At 42.6% G+C, this 12075-nt stretch overlaps 1 protein-coding gene across 1 annotated transcript in view; it reads left to right on the top strand.

Annotated features, from left to right (window-relative positions):
* The window catches only part of LOC139413448 (ephrin type-B receptor 2-like), a 160828-nt gene that overhangs the window by 89348 nt on the left and 59405 nt on the right, over nt 1-12075 (top strand). The window lies entirely within an intron of this gene.

The following is a 12075-nucleotide window of genomic DNA, read 5'->3' on the forward strand; positions in this document are numbered from 1 at the left end:
TGTTGTTGATTCTTCACAAAAAAAATACAGTTTTATATCTTTATGTTTGAAGCCTGAAATGTGGCAAAAGGTCGCAAAGTTCAAGGGGGCTGAATACTTTCGCAAGGCACTGTACTCTTGTAAGAGGATGATGGCACATTGGCCAATAGTGTTCTTCAACATCCTAGATGTGTCGGCCTACAACGCCTTTGTGGTGTGGATGGAGGTGAATCCAGGCTGGAAGCAGAGGAAATTCTTCAAAAGGAGACCATTCCTAGAAGAGTTGGGGAAAGCCATGGTGGCACCCCTCGATCAAAGGCGCCAACACCTTCCTCCGACACCATCCTCTGCTGGATTGGTGAGATATACAAGGGCCAGAAGAAAGACCTACGGACGCCAGAGACAGAAGAGACAAAAGGAAGAGGTGCAATCTGTGTGCACCAAGAGATGTCAAAACAAGCATTATGTGCCATAAATGCAGTGCATATATTTGTAAGGCACACGCAACAACCACCAGGGATTGTCCAACATGTGCATGAGAACACACAAAATGTAACCACCATTGATTGACAGATTGTGAAGATTTGAATGTTTTTGTTATTGTTAGTAATACGGTTATTGTTACTTTTGTTCTTTTTTGTGTTCAGACATTAATTTTGTAATATGGTAAAGTTTTCATGTGTAGTTTTGGGCCTATGTCCTTTCTTTACTAATAAAATCATACCGGTCAGTTTTGACCGGGAACACAACAGATGTTATTTTGTGCCACTATTTAAACATTTGAAATGGTTTCAAAACAAATGTCCTTGTTAAACTTTGACACAAAGTAATCTGTGATAAATAGCACAGTATGTTTCATCTGAGTATTTGTTATAGTCAAAATAATCCATACATTATGCTTTTTTTTACTCAAAATGAGTTGTATGAGCTCAGGTCAATGAGGCCTACAGGCCATAAATAGCAAATAGAAGTTCAAAACTTGTAATGTTCACAAGAACTTAAGTTGATAAAAAGATCTGATTTATAATCAGCTATAATAGGGTGGTCATTTTAGACCGGGAACACAGAATTAATTAACATGAAACGAACACAACAGGAGGGTTAAGTATCAAAAGTACAAATATTAATAATTTCAAATTCCTTATATTAAGCAAACCAGATGACACCGCTTTCTTGTTTGTTTTTTAAATTTACAGATAGCCAGTGGCACGCTGCAACACTCAGACATCATTTACAAACAACACATTTGTACTTAGTGAGTCTGCCACATCAGAGGCAGTAGATGAGGAGGGATGTTCTCTTGATAAGTGTGTGAATTAGACAATGTTCCTGTCCTGCAAGCATTCAAAATGTAACGAGTACTTTTAGGTGTCAAGGAAAATGTATGAAGTAAAAAGTACATTATTTTCTTTAGGAATGTAGTGAAGGAAAAGTAAAAGTTGTCAAAAATAAAATGGTAAAGTACAGATACCAAAAAAGACTTAAGTAGTACTTGAAAGTATTTTTACTTAATTACTTTACACCACTGCCTCTTTACTGCATACCAATCGATACTCCATATAAACCAATACTTATCTTTTATGAAAGGAAGCATTCCAAGCACCAATACAGCTCTGATAAAAGCCCAGATGCAGAATGGTGATAGTTTGGAATGCATCCTAGAAAAACACAGTGCCTTAGAAGAGTGAGTCTAAGGAATCGATGCTGTGCTGTGTGACCCACTCAGCCAGCCCAGCCGTTGTGTCGTGCTGCGTGTTAATGTGTATGGTGTAACACTGTGGCGTTTAAAGTGTGAAGGCCACAGGGTGGTGGCTCCAGGCTGTGGAGAGACAGAGGCTCAGAGGTGAGCCAGAGAGGCTGCTGGGTTAACACTATCACAATCATTGTTCTGCTCTCCCCCGCTCCTACACTGCCACGACATTAGGACATGAACCAACCACCACTGTTTACCATCAAGCCAGGATTGGCCAGTCACTGTATCGGTGTCTGGGAGCTGTTGCCTTCCTGCTGAGATTGGTGCGGTGTTGTGCATTGTGGTCAACTACAAGGCTGCAGTCCTTGTTGAGTTATTTGGGCAGCATGCATGGGGGAGGTTCTTTGTGTGTTAACTGGCAATTGAGGGGTTGTTTTGTTTCTTCCTGGTGCCAGCAGACACTGTGTGGCACCGTCTCGACGCACCACGACTGCCCTGCTTCTTGTCAGGAGATGGGCATCCTCTCTTCGTGAAATAACCCGGCTCACAACAGCTAGCGTCTGGAAGACATTAGTCCTGTTATTAATGAGGTTGTTTTGATTCTCTTCTTCCACTCTGTATGAAAATGACTGCGATGCTAAGGCTTTTGGTGAAACCGACAGGCTAGGCTTAGCTTAGTCAGCTCTGAGGGGGAGTCTGCTGAGGAAGCGCCCATGATAGATGTATCTTTAAACCACACTACACGATGCTATGCACTTGGCAGTGGACTGGATTCCTCTCCTCTTACAGTGAGCTATGATCCAGTGAGTTCAGTATTCCACAGTTTAAGGTTATCAACAGTATGATAACGAAACAGGGATAAGCTCAGTTGATAATCAAGGGTGTTGTATTATCCTATTTGTCAAATGGATAATACTTGATAGGACTGGTTATCCCAAACGGTTTCATGTACAGTATCATGGTGCGACATATTAGTATGTGTTCTTTGAGAATGTAGGATGTCTCTGCAGACAGTGCAATAATGAAAAATCAAGTGGCACACACTTAGAAACTGGACTGTGGGATGTAAAGGCTCCAGTCTTCACTTTGTGATGCTATCCACAGCTAATGGGGCACACACACACACTCACAAATACACATGGTCACAAACACAGTCACTCACACATGAACACACAGTCACTCACAAACACACATGGTCACAAACATATGCACACACACACATACTGTTGTCCAGAGCTAATGAAGGGTCTTGATTGATGTGTTTGCCAGACTCAAGACTAGACATTTTAACATTATTGATCCCAGAGCACAGCAGGGAAAATCAGACTGGGAACACAGTGTCTGGACTCGTCACACACTGCTAAATTTTTCTTCCTTGCCCAATCTCCCTACTTGAGCTTAAACATATAATTCAGTTAGTTGAAATATAAATGGCCTACATTCTATGAATATTTGATTACAATGAATATCATGTCGTGTGTGTTGCCTGGAGGGGCGCTCGTGTGACATTGACACTGAATAAAATGTGACATTCTCAAATACAGCAGGGGATATCTCCCTCTCCATGGACAGAAGCTCTCACCCGAGAAGACATTTGGAAGTCATCTCCATCTAAAATAAGCGGCCTAGACTCGAGACTGGAATGATGTCACTCGCTCCCCATACAGCCTCAACAACTCCTCCTCGTAACCTTGTTACCAAATATAGCATGTCACATATTGATTTGGGGACACAGTGTGTTAACCGCATGTTATTCACACAATGACCTATTTTACCATTAGATTGCATAGGTCCAGTAAAGGAGCCGTTGGGAAAACTCAGTTCCCCGACTAGGGGAGGAGGTGTTGTCTTTCGGAGGGGACGTTAAATGGGTGTCCTGACTCTCTGTGTTCACTAAAGATCCCATGGCACTTATCGTAAGAGTGGGGGTGTTAACCCCGGTGTCCTGGCTAAATTCCCAATCTGGGCCTCTTACCATCATGGCCACCTAATCATCCCCAGCTTCTAATTGGCTCATTCATCTCCCCTCTCCCCTGTAACTATTCCTCAGGTTGTTGCTGTAAATGAGAATGTGTTCTCAGTCAGCTTATCAGGTAAAATAAGGGTTGTATATAAAAAAAGAGACAGAGCAGTGTCCATGACAGAAGTGGACTTAACTTGTGTGTGTAGCAATGGCTGTTTATGTACAATTCATTCCTCTAATGAATACATCATGGTCTCTTGACAACACTGTGATTGTATGTCTCCTCTTGTGCAGTGCCTCTGTGTGAGTTCATTTTAAAGCAGGGCTTTAATGAAGATTTGATCCCAGCACTGACTGAAGGCTGGTGTACACTGTCAAGCAGCCAGGCCATGTTTTATCTCGACACGGTGCAAAGCTTTGAGATTACCAGAAACCAACAGGGTCTGCAAGCAGCCTTACTGAGAATGGATCATTTACAGTGTTTTACTTCAGTGGTATTAAAGTGTGGCAATAGGGAAAAGGCCAATGAAAGGTTGGCAAATGCCGGCTTGAATTCCATCTGTGTATACATAACGCCAGCATGCATGCTTCCCATGGGACTGCATTGCTGGCTATGTTAGAGATCATAGAAGTAGGGACAAGCTTCAACACAAATGTTAATATGCCGTCCTAAGCACCTGAGATCTATGAATACAGACAACAAGATGAGTGCAATATTAAAGCAATAGAGACTTACAAGCCCAGACACGTCAGCCTTCTCTGCCCATCTGAAATGCAGCTCCCCTGTGAAAGGACTGCTGGAAGCTGTCTGGGAAGCACTTGACTTTGCTGACAGTGAAGCGAAGAGAGTTTGGGCTTTTGCTCTGTAGTTTTGTGTGTGCGTGTGTGTGTGTGCGTGTGCGTGTGCGTGTATGTGTGTGTGTGTGTGTGTGTGTGTGTGTGTGTGTGTGTGTGTGTGTGTGTGTGTGTGTGTGTGTGTGTGTGTGTGTGGGTGGGTGGGTGGGTGGGTGTGTGTGTGTGTGTGTGTGTGTGTGTGTGTGTGTGTGGTGCAATGGATGAGGACTAGTTCTTCTCACAGGCAGAAGTAATATCTGTAGTATATGCATCTCTTACATGCGTTTCATCATCTAACTGTAATCTCTTCCTCATCCTCATCTGAATCTTGAATATTGACCTAATCCTGAAGTTACTGCATTTATCTTGTTAACAGCTATCAGCTAAGGATATTGATATGAGGGGGCAGAAATCCATCTCTCTTCTTCAAGTCCGCTATTAATAAGTACTTATTTCCTGTCTGGCCACACTCAGGTCTCAATCAGGTCTTTGTGGGCCAGGCCTCTGTCATCGCCCTGGTTCTGTTGATATGTGCCCCATGCTGAGAACGTGGCCCTCTCATACACAGCCTAAGTGCTGGCTAATTGAACGTGTCTAGGCAGAACCTGTACAGTATATGTGCTGATAAGCAGGTATTTGACCTCTCAGGAGGCCCCTAGTCCTGCCCTCTAGAACTGGGCCTTTCAGCAGAAAAGCATTTCAATCCTGGAAGGGACCCCAACTAATTTCCAAGTATAGTTCATATGTTATGAAAGTAACATATGAACTATATGAACTATGACGTAATATAATGCAATTAGCAGTGTGTTGACATTGCAACAGTGTTCTGCGTTTCTCAATATTTACTTCAATATTTTATTCTCGAGCAACAAAATGACAGTGAGAGCAGGGGGTGGGGTATTACTTGAATGCAGAACACTCAAATTCTCCTAGTGACAATAATTAGATTAGTCTCTCTGTGTTAAAGAGCGACTGCCTTTTAAAAAGCATCAAATCCCTTTGAAAACAGCCTATGTGGCGTTGATATGAGTCAGAAACAGTTATTCTAGTGTCCAAATTGACTACAAAGTCTAAATAGGATCCTTTCGGGTGTGAAGTCAGTCTCGTCTAAATTTGGAACATCCGTGCGTCACAACGGGTAAATGAAGGTTGGGTTTTGATTTGGCGATGTGCATTTCCTCACTAACATGGAGTGAACATTTGCATTGATTTCTCTCAATCCGATAGCATAGACAGTGAGACAGACCTGCCCAGCAGCCCAACTTTGTTTACGTAAGACAACATGTCGCAACATTTTTTACTTTAGAAATATTGCACCCAACACCTTAGTTAGATGTAAAATTGCGCAACTTAAACATCCTCACAAAAACATCAACATTAATTACAGATTTCTTGAGTTATCTTAGAGTCATTCTGGGGATTTTGAGGAAGTGAAATAGGCTTCCGCGTCTACAGTGTCTCATGAGGGACAAACGTCATTAACCAAATGCAGAATCGGTCAGGAAACACACCTCCAAGACTGAAATCAAATTTTTCTAATGAGCAACAGAAAAACATGTGCCAATCAGCATGTTCAGTGGCTCTTTAAAATTCTGACACGCTGATGAAAGCTTGATGATGCATTCTAAGGAAAGAGACCATGTCTGTGATCTCGTCTGTAAGAGGGTTTTGCTGTATTTTCCTGTCTGTGACCTTGGCTGACAATGGTCCATAGTGCGTGTGTCTGTGTGTCCTGGATGGAATCCCATCACGTTTCCTCATCAAACTGTCATGGACCCTGCCTCCCCGCGCCTGCGTCACTCCCATATTTTCTCACACTCCGGACGGGGATCTGTTTCTGAGCCCAACGGTCTCCCGACCCCCACCAGCCTCTCTTAGATAATCCTGCTGCCTCCAGGAACCCAAGACTAATCGACCACCAGTCTCCTCGGCACAGGCAGGCAGGCCACCACTGAGTTCCTAATCTCCCGGAGTTCTATTACGCCCCGCTTGGGTTTACTGACCTTTCGCTGATGCAAAAACAGGATTTTAGAAGCAAACTTGTATTAATGCAGTTTGTTTGTGTATGTGTTTAGCATCTGTGTGTCTGTGCCTGGAAGATACATGACAAACATGCATAAGTATGCCAGCATCACCAGTACAGAACAAAGATACAGTAGGCCAACCTTTGGGAAATACAGCAGTCTACATCCGCATTCTATTTGTCTTATAACCTTTTCATCACTTCAGTATTAATGTAAGAGATTAGATTTGTATCAGCCTGTCTGGATATGTCAGGTATGTGGCAGTGGAACGCTCAGAGGAGTGCCGGGGGAAAGCTAGCTAACCCTAGCACAGTGGCAGGGTATGGGTGCAGTACTCAAATCAAATCAGATTTTATTTGTCACATGCTTCGTAAAAAACAGGTGTAAACCAACAGTGAAATGCTTACTTATGGGCCCTTCCCAACAATGCAGAGAGAAAGAAAATAGATAAATAATAAAAAAGTAAAACACTTAATAATAAAATAATTTATTATAATAATAATAAATTCACAATGAGTTACGATAAGTTGACTATATGCACAGGGTACCAGTACAGAGTCGATGTGCAGGGGTACGAGATAATTGAGGTAGATATGTACATATACCTAGGAATAAAGCGTCTAGGCAACAGGGTAGATAATAAACAGTAGCAGCAGCATATGTGATGAGTCAGAAGAGTTAGTGGAAAAGGGGTCAATGCACAGTCCGAGTAGCTATTTGGTTAACTACTTAACTAACTATTTAGAAGTCTTGGTGCACCGGTACTGCTTTCCGTGTGGTAGCAGAGAGAACAGTCTATGACTTGGGTGGCTGGAGTCTGTGACAGTTCTTAAGGCCTTCCTCTGACACCACCTGGTATAGAGGTCCTGGATGGCAGGGAAATTGTCCCCACTGAGATACTGGCTGTACGCACTACCCTCTGTAGCACCTTGCAGTCGAATGCCAATCAGTTGTCATAGCAAGTGGTGATGCAGCCAGTAAAGATGCTCTCAGTGGTGCAGCTGTATAACCTTTTGAGGTTCTGAGGGCCCTGACAAATCTTTTGAGCCTCCTGAGGGAGAAGAGGCGTTGTCGTGCCCTCTTCACGACTATGTTGGAAATGCAGGAAATGCAGAAATTATAAAATTGCTGAAATTTGTTTTGGTTGAAGTTGAATTGAACAGTATAAAACAATCAGTATGGAGGAAGACTAATTGAAATCACTTAGAATGTATGTGTTGCCACTATAGGATCACTCACTACTGATAAAGCAAATGTATAACTTTCATTATTCAAAAACTAAAAATACCGTCATACCGTTTTTAAAAATACCGTGATATATTTTGGCCATATCGCCCAGCCCTAGATAGAGTTATGGTCAAATTTGCCTAATGGACAGAGAGTGAGAACATTGTATGCATTTCTGTGTGGAGTAAAGGTGAGCAAGAGTTTTTTTCTGTACATTAAAATAACCAGCCAATAGGAGCGCCGCCTCTGGATGAGCATTTTCTTGTTTGCTTATGGCCTTATACAGCTCGTTGAGTGCAGTCTTAGTGCCAGCATTGGATTGTGGGGGTAAATAGACAGCTATGAAAAACACAGATTAAAACGTTCTTGGTAAATAGTATGGTCTACAACTTACCATGAGGTATTCTAACTGAGGCAAGCAGAACATCAACTTTTCCTTAATATTCAAGATTGCCACTTGAGCTTCATAACCCGAAGCTGCCGTTCTGTCCTGCCGATGCATAGAAAAAACAGATAGATGTATATCTGTTCAGAAAAATAAGATATTACACTGTGTGTGTATGTGTGTGTGTGTGTGTGTGTGTGTGTGTGTGTGTGTGTGTGTGTGTGTGTGTGTGTGTGTGTGTGTGTGTGTGTGTGTCAGGTGCGGTAATGTGTTTGTTTCAGTGCTGAGACATATTCTGTCTTGTGATGATAGACATCATCGTCCACCACCTGCCGCCATGGTGATGCCATGGGATAGGCTGCTGGGCATGGTTACTCCCAGTTCTCCATTCCCCCATCACTGAGGCACCCAGTTGCAAAAGGAGGCTTCCCTGCCAGTCTGAAGCTCATTCCCACTCTTTCTATTTTGCAATATCTGACCATCTATAGTGTCCTATAGCAGTGTGTGGTTATTTATTAAACCCATTAATGCAGTGGTTTATCTCTAGATCAATAGCTACAATACAATACATCTTGTTTATTTATGCCCTTGGGAATGGTACTTCTGGATCATAACTCTGTGACATATGGGTTGTTTAGACTATGGAAACAATTCCAACAAGGACACACCCTCTCCCATTCCACCAGTGTTTTATCATCTCTCTGAGAAAATGAAGGGTGAAAATGTGTATATTTCATTTTGAAGTACATTTGCTTCAGTGTCATGGAGGAGTGCCATTGTTCCACTGCGCAGCCATTTTGGATCTGCCAAATAAATAAGGAGGGGACAGGGAGGGAGAAGTGGCGGTGGCTCGGCTAGCCAGCGTTACCATGGCAACAAAGGCCATGCTCATCTCCCTCATGCCCAGGCTGTGTTGGCCCCGACTCGCTGCAGTGTGAGCTGGGTACTTAATTTTACTGACCCCCCCCAGGTCTGGATTGAACAGGCTCCATTGATTAGGACAAATGGAGGGAAGCCCGGCTGGCCTAGCCCCTTTCTGTAACGGGGTTAAGGACATAGTCATGGAGGGTGGAAGACAATAAGAGCACCAAGATGAATAGCAGAGGCTTCCCTTGTTTTAGATGAATCAATTACATGTTTAAAGGCTAATCATTCAGTGTAAATGTTCTGGGGCACCACCTCACTCTGGATCCATGATTGAGCCGTTTAATGTATTCCACCCCTACATAGGCGTCATTAAACCTTTCAACTGAATCACCTCAGAACAATCCTCTGCCATTCAGACAGGCGCAGGTGTAGTGGCATAGGGAAGCTAGCCATTATTAAAGAGCATGTGTGTGTGTGTCTCCTGCTGCACAGTTTGTTTAGAGTTTGTGTGAGATGAGATACCAGGTGGAATCATGTTCTGGTGGTTTGCTCGTGTGGCTTGTTGTGGCTTGTGTGGCTTGTTTTGACACACATTTTCATGAATCAGCCGATCTCCCAGTTGACAAATGAAGTTATAAACTGTGTAGTTCGAGCCCTGTATGCTGATTGGCTGACAGCCGTGGTATACCACGGGTATGACAAAACATTTATTTTTACTGCTCTAATTACGTTGGTAACCAGTTTATAATAGCAATAAGGTATCTCGGGGGTTTGTGGTATATGACCAATATACCACGACTAAGTGCTGCATCCAGGCACTCTGCGTTGTGTCAGTCATAAGAACAGCTCTTTGCTGTGGTATATTGGCCATATACCACACCCCCTCAGGCCTTATTGCTTAAGTATCTGATGAAGTATACGTGGGTCACAGGATAGGGGACATTTTGAGTTCTGCAGTGGTGAAATAGCAGGTTGATGTTTATTGTCACAAGTCTTGTCCTGGAGGCAAAACCGAGTGATTTCCCCTTAGGTAGGCCAGCTGCAAAGTAAAAATTGGCTATATTATAAAAATGTATGAAAATAGGTTAGGGTTAAAGTTAGGGTTAGGTTTAAAATCTGTAGTGAATAAGAGTTCAAAGTTCATACCATTCGCAACCAAGCTCACGCTGATGTTGGCTTCGTTCTGCAGTTATTATCTGAACCATTCTGACATAGGACCGTCGTCCTCACGTCCTCGGAACAGGAGGTTATGTTGTCGTCAAGGGCTTATATAGGAAGGGAGAGGAGGGAGTGTTTGAAAGGTTTTATAGCCCATGTCCCTTCACAGGGGCGGGCCACTGATTGAGCAGCCCTATTTTATGAAAACCCAAATCTCACATTTTAGAAGCTAAAATCACATTAATTTCATATTCAAACATTTAAATTGAACAACAATTCCATGTGAATCCGATAACTCTGATGTGTATACTTCCCACTGTAGAGTTTATGTCATCTTATCAAGCGCAACTCAGAGTAAATATTTCTTGCATTTTCCTTTTCCAAATGGGCGGTAATTTAGAATGCATCAGATACTGTATTTACGATAGCACAGCTTCTCCCTGTGTCCCACAATCTTCCCGCTCTTTCACTCAAACCCAGCCCTTTTCCTTTGTGTAACAAGCTGTCATTTCTGTTCCGCCCGCTAGGGACGTTTTCCTTTATGACGAAATTTGTAATCAAGTTATGATTTAATTATGTGTATGTGTAATTCTGTGTGATTAGTTATGTATTTAGTAAATAAATAATTAAACCCAATTTTGTATTGCTGATTCAAATTGTTAGCCAGGGTTCGTGCAGATAACCAAGAATTTACAACTTTCAGATGAGACTGAATTAAGAGGACGATTAATATTGACTGCTATTGATGTAAAATATTACTAGGTCTTTAAGAGTTTATTCGGAAGATAACAGCTCTATAAATATTATTTTGTGGTGCCCGACTCTCTAGTTAATAACATTTACATGATTAGCTCAATCAGGTGGCATGTCATATCACTTAATCCGGCATAGCCAAAGACACGACAGTAGACACCCTTTGCCTTGATGACAGCTTTGCACACTTTTGGCATTCTCTAAACCAGCTTCATGAGGAATGATTTTTCAACATTCTTGAAAGAGTTCCCACATATGCGGAGAACTTGTTGGCTGCTTTTCCTTCACCTTGCGGTCCAACTCATCCCAAACTATCTCAATTGGTTTGAGGTCGGGTGATTATGGAGGCCAGGTAGTCTGATGCAGCACTCCATCACTCTCCTTCTTGGTCAAATAGCCCTTACGCATCCTGGAGGTGTGTTTTGGGTTTGTTCTGTTGAAAAACAAATGACAGTCCCACTAAGCGCAAACCAGATGGAATGGTGTATCGCTGCAGAGCGATGTTGTAGCCAAGCTGGTTAATTGTGCCTTGAATTCTAAATAAATCACAGACAGTGTCACCAGCAATGCACCCTCACACCATCAAACCTCCTCCATGCTTCACGGTGGGAACCACACATGCAAAGATCATCCGTTCACCTACTCTGCGTCTCACAAAGACACGGCGGTTTGAACCAAAAATCTCAAATTTGGACTCATCAGACCAAAGGACAGATTTCCTCTGGTCTAATGTCCATTGCTCTCTTCTTCTTATTGGTGTCCTATAGTAGTGGTTTCTTTGCAGCAATTCGATCATGAAGGCCTGATTCACGCATCCTCCTCTGAACAGTTGATGTTCTGTTACTTGAACTCTGTGAAACATTTATTTGGGCTGCAATCTGAGGTGCAGTTAACCTCTAATGAACTTATCCTCTGCAGCAGAGGTAACTCTGGGTCTTCCTTTCCTGTGGCGGTCCTCATGAGAGCCAGGTTTCATCATAGCGCTTGATGGTTTTAATGACTGCACTTGAAGAAACTTTTAAAGTTCTTGACATTTTCTGTATGACTGACCTTCATGTCTTAAAGTAATGATGGACTGTCGTTTCTCTTTGCTTATTTGAGCAGTTCTTAACATAATATGGACTTGGTCTTTTACCAAATAGGGCTATCTTCTGTATACCACCCCTACCTTGTCACTGCACAACTGATTGGC

This window comes from Oncorhynchus clarkii, chromosome 7 (genome assembly GCF_045791955.1).
Source record: "Oncorhynchus clarkii lewisi isolate Uvic-CL-2024 chromosome 7, UVic_Ocla_1.0, whole genome shotgun sequence".
NCBI classification, from domain to species: Eukaryota; Metazoa; Chordata; class Actinopteri; order Salmoniformes; family Salmonidae; genus Oncorhynchus; species Oncorhynchus clarkii.